Consider the following 7,326-nt stretch of genomic DNA (forward strand, 5'->3'; position numbering starts at 1 on the left):
TTCCCTTTTCTGTTATGAAAGTAAGTACTGTTTGCTCCACGAAACCTTAGGCTTCAGTGACTCCTAAGATCCTTTTTGATGTACTTGGAAAGGTTCTCCCGACAGCAAACCTTGGAAACCACAGGAAAGCAGTCTACACGGAGCACTTGCCCAGTGTCAGTCTCTCAGCCTCTAGGCGGCTGCGTGGGACTACTTGCCCTGTGATGGCTGTTGTAAAAATCCCTCTTGCCTTTTCTTTAATTTCCCCATCTGATGAGAGTGTCTTCACATTTCTGGTAGAAAAAGGGGTTACAGAGGGGTAAAGGCAGGTGTACTTGGCTGTGGTGAAAACCAGGCTTCAGCCAATGATTACATGTTAGGGTAAAGAAACACTCCCTCATTTCACAAAGTCATTGTAGTGATTGAGAGTTAAGGTATGCTTCTGAGGAAATCAGTTGTGACCTTTGGAAAATAGCACTGCCATGAGTGGTATGCTGTAAGGCTCTGAGGGAGAAGCTTAGAAAAACATTTTACTTCCCAGGCCTATTCAACTCTTTTTCCCAATTCCTTTGCTTTACTGGGGATACACCAGAGTTTGTGTCTAAGTACTATAACCACATTACTCCAGGTTTCTGAGCTAAAAGGGTCTAACGATGTTTTCTCAAAGCACAGATTGCAGACTAAGAAACAGACTAGAGAAAAGTCCATAGACTGTCCCTAATAAGCCTTAGCACTTTCTTCATTAAGAACATTAGACACAAAGATGTTCCTAAGGGCTCTTTACCACTGTGGGGTAACTGGTGTGATGTAGCAAAAGGAACATTTAACATGTTTGACAGGCATTTAAGCCTTCTGAAGGGCCTTGATGGGTAGCCCACAACCAGCGTGGCTCCCAAGTTCGAGGACTATACCAGCCCAAGGCTGCAGTAGACCCCAGGAGTCTGAGTCCTCTTCCCACCCCATAGCCCTTGCCACCACGTGTCCCTACAACCTCAGCTGAAGCCCTTGGCATGTCTTCAGAAACTTTTTTTTTAAATGATTTCCAAACAAAAGTTGAATTTTGTTTTACTCCATCAAAATCTTTTGAATGTAGAGTTCAGTTTCTTATCCATATATTGAACGTATGTTGAGTGAAATCGACACGCTGGTTTCCACGCCCGCGATAGATTTCCCCCCCGGAACTTGATGGAACTACGAGTTGCTTCTCTGCTCTATCAGGAGGAGGATTTGTAAGTGCAGGAGTGGTAGAGCTGCACTTGGAGTAAGACCTGAAGATTTTTGTCTCCTGCCCTTGATCTCTCTCCCAACACAGCTGTTTTGAAATGCATATGTAGCTTCTTTTATCATTGTTAGGCTAGAATATGCCACAGTTCTGGTTTGCAAAACAGGGAGAGAGTTGGAAGCCTATGCCCCTGAGGAGCAGAACTGAGCAAAGCAGGTGGTGTCCATGCGTATGGCCTCTGGATGTGAGCGCTGCTGAGTTTTGAAAAGGTTCACGTAGAATTGCTCGAATTAGGTCTATTAAAATCAGCTCATCTATAATGATCTGACTTCATTTGGGGCTATAACACAGTAAAAAGCTTTTTCACCCTGGGTTTCTGTTAAACTTTTTTGAAAATAGATTTTATTACTGCTTATCTCAGCAAATACATGTTTATCGCAGCCCCCTTCCTCTTCCACCTGAGTGTTCCTCAGTCCCCTCTTGATTATGCGGAGAGAGGCTGGCAGAGTGAGAAGTAGTGGGATTGGAGACGTGGTCCACTCTCCTAAGAACGCCTGATAGAGCCCCCCCCGCTTACAGATCTCAGTCTTGTTCTGCACACAGCTAAATATTTTCCACAAATAATATGCAAGGCATTGTTTGATTGCCATGGCGACAAGTCTGTTTCAAACATTTACAACCCTAGTAGGAGAGGACCTCTGACCTAGGTCCCAGGACTGCCTTCGGAGGAAAAACAGAGCTAGTGCCATCTACTGGGTGATGACTACATAGTTCTGTGGTTCAGGAATGTGGCTTAACACGCAGAGGAAATGTTCCCTCAGTCCATTGGATAAGAATTTTTGTGTGATGGTCTCAGCATGATGTAGGAGATCATTAGGCAGAAATGGAGCCATCTAATTCTAGTTTATGAACTAGCAACACTGACATCAAAAGTAAATTCCCTTAAGCAGCTTTATTAAACCCTGAGCTGCTCCCCAAAGCTGTAGAAGCTACGGAAACGCCAACTTTTGTGTTCTTGCTACATTTGTCAACAACACTGGTGGGGAGTATAAACTCAAAAATACCTTTTGGTGGGTGGTGTTTGGGTAAAAGCAGTTGAAGGAGAACATGAAACTGCCTTTTTTTTTTTTTTTTTTTTGTATGATCTTAGCCAAACGACTGATGTTGTTCCTGTGGTGATGTTAGCTTTGCAGGATGAAACCTATTTTAAATGTCCATGACAGTGTGCTTTGGTGAAAAATAGTTTTGAGTTGAGGAGATCTTGGTTTGAATCCTAGATCCACTGTCTACTGGCTCCGTGACTATGAGCCTTGTTATAAAATGAGGATAATGGGCTCTGAGGACTAGATGAACCAATGTATGCAAACCTCACAACCATGTCCAGGGCTCAACCAATGTTAAGCTCTTTCTCCACGAACAATGTAAATGAGAGGTGAATACGGATCATTTTTTTCATGCCCTGAGAAGGCCATCTCTCCTAATTTTAAATCTGAAATATTAAGCAACTTATATTAGTTACTGCAATTAGGTTGGGTTTCTTCTGGTGTATGTACGCGTGTGCATGTGTGTGTCTGTGAACAGTCAGGCTCTTGCATCCTGCTTGTGCAGGAAGGTACGCACGCTGAAGGTTCGTCCTGACGGCCTTGTAAGGTTGAGTCTTCACAAAGGTCAGCTCAACAGTTGAGTGCCCTGCGCTGTTTTTCTGTTCACCTTTGCCCAGAGAGTGAGGGCATGGTTATGAAAGCGCAGAGGAGGAGGGAGGACTTGTTGGCCAGGGTTTGTGCCAGAGGAGAGGTCAATGGCCAAGGGGAGGGTGGAGAGTACGCTGGAAGGAATTCCGTATTCCCAGTGACCGTCCTCAGAATTGATGTGCCCCCCAGCATGCAGACGAGTTTGTTTGCTTCTGATCCAGCACTAACTTCCCAACGTTTTATCATGAAAAATTTCAAACATACAGTGATGTTGAACAATTTTAGAGTAAACATTTGTGCGTCAACCACTTAGATTTTCTCATTAACATCTGACTAGTTTCATCACATCCATCTCATTCATCCGTCCGTTTCTAATATATTCAAGTGAGCAGACATGTATTTATTTCAGCAAGCTTATTCCCTGCTCAGCACGAGTACTAGTTCAGTATTTTGTTGCCGTTTTTAGTATAGAATTTACATACAAAGGAACGCACACATGCTAGGTGTGTGTTGATAAATGTCCACGCCTCTGGAACTCAAACTCCTCCTGAGACGTACAGAACATTGCCATCGCCACAGAAACTTTTCTCATGCCCTTTCCCAAGTGAACCCCTCTCCGCATGGCCCGGGGGCAGTGAACTCTTTGGATATTAAAAAAAAAAATTTTTTTTTTTAAATTTATTTGGCAGCAACACAGTGAGAGAGGGAACACAAGCAGGGGGAGTGGGAGAGGGAGAAGCAGGCTTCCCACTGAGAAGGGAGCCTGATGTAGGGCTTGATCAACTAAAGGGGAAAGTTTCGTATGTGCCAAGGTCAGCTCTAGTTAAATCTCAACGATGCCAGAATACTGCCAAACCCAGCTTCACTCATCTTGAAAATGTAATCCCAAGACTTGGTACTTTTTTTTTTTTTTTAATCCTGTCTCATTTCAATTTATCTCTAGCGGGGCGCCTGGGTGGCTCAGTGGGTTAAAGCCTCTGCCTTCAGCTCAGGTCATGGTCCCAGAGCCCTGGGATCGAGCCCCGCATCGGGCTCTCTGCTCAGCGGGGAGCCTGCTTCCTCCTCTCTCTCTGCCTGCCTCTCTGCCTACTTGTGATCTCTGTCTGTCAAATAAATAAATAAAATCTTAAAAAAAAATTAAAAAAAATATAGCTCTAGCTCTGCCCTTAATATCTTTTTTTCTTTTCCTGTTGAGATTTACACTCAGCGTCCTAGGCTCTTGAGGCAGAAACTGCTGGAATGAGACCAGCTGAGCAGGAGGACTTACAGCGCTAGGACTGGGGCTAAAGGAGTTAGCTACCTGAGACTTACCACTTTGTCCTGAGCAGCCCTCTGGGAGGTGGGGAGAGTCTGGGTGGATTTGATAAGAAGTAGCAGGTGTAGATAGTACCCTGAGTGCCAGGGTAGGAAGGAAACACCGGAACTTCAGTATTTTCAGGTCAAGGACTCAGCTCTTCAGGTTTTGATTCTAAAAACTCTTAATTTTCTTAAGGTATGAGCTCTCCAAAAATGCCTTCTGCTCCTTAGGGTTTGCCTTTTCATAGTTAGGAAATTGGAGTTGGCATACTCAAGAGTGTATCAATTACTTGCCAAGCAAAGACCTACTGCTCAGGCTACAGAAAAGCATCCCTGAGTGAAACATACAATTATGAGTGTGTTTCCCCAGCTTATGTGTGCGTTCCTGCGTGGGCGTCCAAACATGACAGATTAATCACTGCCAACAAAGCTATTTCTGCATTAAACCCCACATTTCCTAACCTTAGACGTTTTCTTTTTTTCATTAGTTGGTGCTTAAGGTTCCTCTCCTCTGCTTCTTTAATTGGCTACCTGTAATTTGCTGAGTAGTTACTGTGTGCCAGTACTGCGCTAGTGAGTTACCTTGATGATCGCATTAAGCGAACCTGTCAGGGAGGTTTTACTATCTTCATGTTACAGGTAGAGACTAAGATTTAGAAGGACTGAGTAATTTGCCTGATATCACACTACCAGCAATTGACAGAGTCCCACACTGCAAAGCCTGTACTTTTAACTACTTGTCGATGTGGAAGCGTGGAGGTTGTTGCTGACTTCACTGAACAGTGCTGGGCAGGAGATGGAGTTTGCTTTGGTTTTAAAAGGGAGTGTAGATTCAGCCATACTACAGCAAAGGGGAAGGTGGAGAATGGAAATATAGAATTTCTGTATTGTTACCTAGGATTGGTCGTACTTTATTTTTACTTATTTGTTTTTTTTAAGATTTTATTTATTTGTTAGAGAGAGAGAGACAGAGAGCGAGCACAGGCAGACAGAGTGGTAGGCAGAGGCAGAGGGAGAAGCAGGCTCCCTGCCAAGCAAGGAGCCCGATGTAGGACTCGATCCTAGGACACTGGGATCATGACCTGAGCCGAAGGCAGCTGCTTAACCCAATGAGCCACCCAGGCATCTTGGATTGGTCGTACTTTAAATGTCAACTGAATACAGACCCAATTAAAGAAGTTTAGTCTATTATGATAGGTCCTATCTTTGCAGGGAAAATGGGATAATTGGAGACCTGCCCCTGACCCTCCAAATATTAGGAAACCGTGGATGAAATCCCCTGTTATTTGGTAATAGAGAAGAGTTTTCTAACAATGGGTCAAAATCCAGAAACATTAAAGATTAGTAAATTTGACTACCTTTGTATAGTTAAAAAATAGAGTATGAAGACAAACTTGGAAAAATATTTGTAATTTATATCCCTGAAAAAGGGCTAATATTCCTGATACATAAATAAACTTGTAAAAGTGGAGACGACCCCTGTCTTTGGAAAAATGGACAAAAAAATATAAGCAGTTCACACACACACACACACACACACAATTCAAATGCCCCCTAAGCATATGAAAGGAATATAATCTTCAACTTCATAATGAGATATGCAAATTAAAATGCCATTGAGATACCATTCCTCAACTTTTCCATTGGTAAAAATATAAAAGTTTGAAAACATACTCTGAGTGACACTATGAGAAGCAGACACTTTCATTTATAGTGGGAGGGAACGCAAACTGTTTAAGCTCCAGGGTTAGGGGTGGGATTTGGCAATTTTACGTTTGACTATGCCCTGTGACCCAACCATCCTGCCTCTGGGGCATCTATCCCTGTGGCCAACTGTTTGCAGTGGCTGCTGGAATACCCCTGCCTATCTGCACAGCTTTGGGCAGTCTCCTCAGGGACAAAGGACTTGTGCAGTGCCCTAGGACAGGAGCAAACTTAATGCAAGGAGAAAAACTGAGAAGTACCTGAGCTTTGGGGCTTGCTCTCTCCTGGTGTGCTGGGCACCCTGAGCATGCCATGAGAACATAAATGAATGCTGGCTCACCTCCTGGAGGGTGGGAGGCCACTCGAGGCAACTTGGCTGATTGCCGGCCGAACTCCCGACACGTGAATGAGTCTATCTGGGATGATCCAGCTCCAGCTGAGGTGACAGCCGGCTTCAGTCACACGAGTGAGAGCAGCGGAAGGAAGGATGGGGCCAAACCCTGCCAAAATTGCTGACCTGCAGAGTCTCGAGCTAATAGTGATGTTGCTTTATGCCGCTAAGCTTTGAGGTGGTGTGCTGTATGTAGCACAAGCTAACTGATACGATGCTAAAGACACATTGACAAAAATAGAAAAAGGCGTATTTACTGAAGCCTTGCCTATAACAGCAAAAGAGCGGAAAGGACTCAGGTCTGCCAATTAAGGAATGGTCGAACACATTACTGTGTCTTCACTCCGTGGAATACTAAGCAGCTGCGGTAGAAATCTCTCTCCATACTTTCATGAAGTGATTTTTAGAATATATTAAGTGAAAAAAGCAGGTATAAAACAGTAGAGTGTGCTGCCTTTTTTATAAAAGGGGAATGACTATTTGCTTTACCTTTTGAAAATGAAGGAATTGGCAAGTAAAAATTATTTCTTAAGAGGAAGGGGGCACGGACAGAAACTGAATTTCACTAAATACTTCTTGTTTTGTAGATATAATTTGAGAATCATAGAAATGGTTTGCATATAACACATGCATATGTATAAAATCACAACAAAATGCATATCTAAAGCTAAAGCAAAATGAAATTAATGAATTTATTCATTTATGTATAATGGCAACAGAGAAGAATTATTTCAAGTATTGCAAAAAGACAATCCTTTCTCTATGTATTTTTAGTGGATATATCTTAAATTAAAAAGTGAATTAGGGGGGCGCCTGGGTGGCTCAGTGGGTTAGGCCACTGCCTTCGGCTCAGGTCGTGATCTCGGGGTCCTGGGATCGAGCCCCGCATCGGGCTCTCTGCTCAGCGGGGAGCCTGCTTCCCTCTCTCTCTCTCTCTCTGCCTGCCTCTCTGTCTACTTGTGGTCTCTCTCTGTCAAATAAACAAATAAAATCTTAAAAAAAAAATGAATTAGGAAAAAATATTGTTAGTGATATTTCTATTC

Source organism: Enhydra lutris, unplaced genomic scaffold, assembly GCF_002288905.1.
Source record: "Enhydra lutris kenyoni isolate GAN:26980312 unplaced genomic scaffold, ASM228890v2 scaffoldscaffold1, whole genome shotgun sequence".
Classification (NCBI taxonomy): Eukaryota; Metazoa; Chordata; class Mammalia; order Carnivora; family Mustelidae; genus Enhydra; species Enhydra lutris.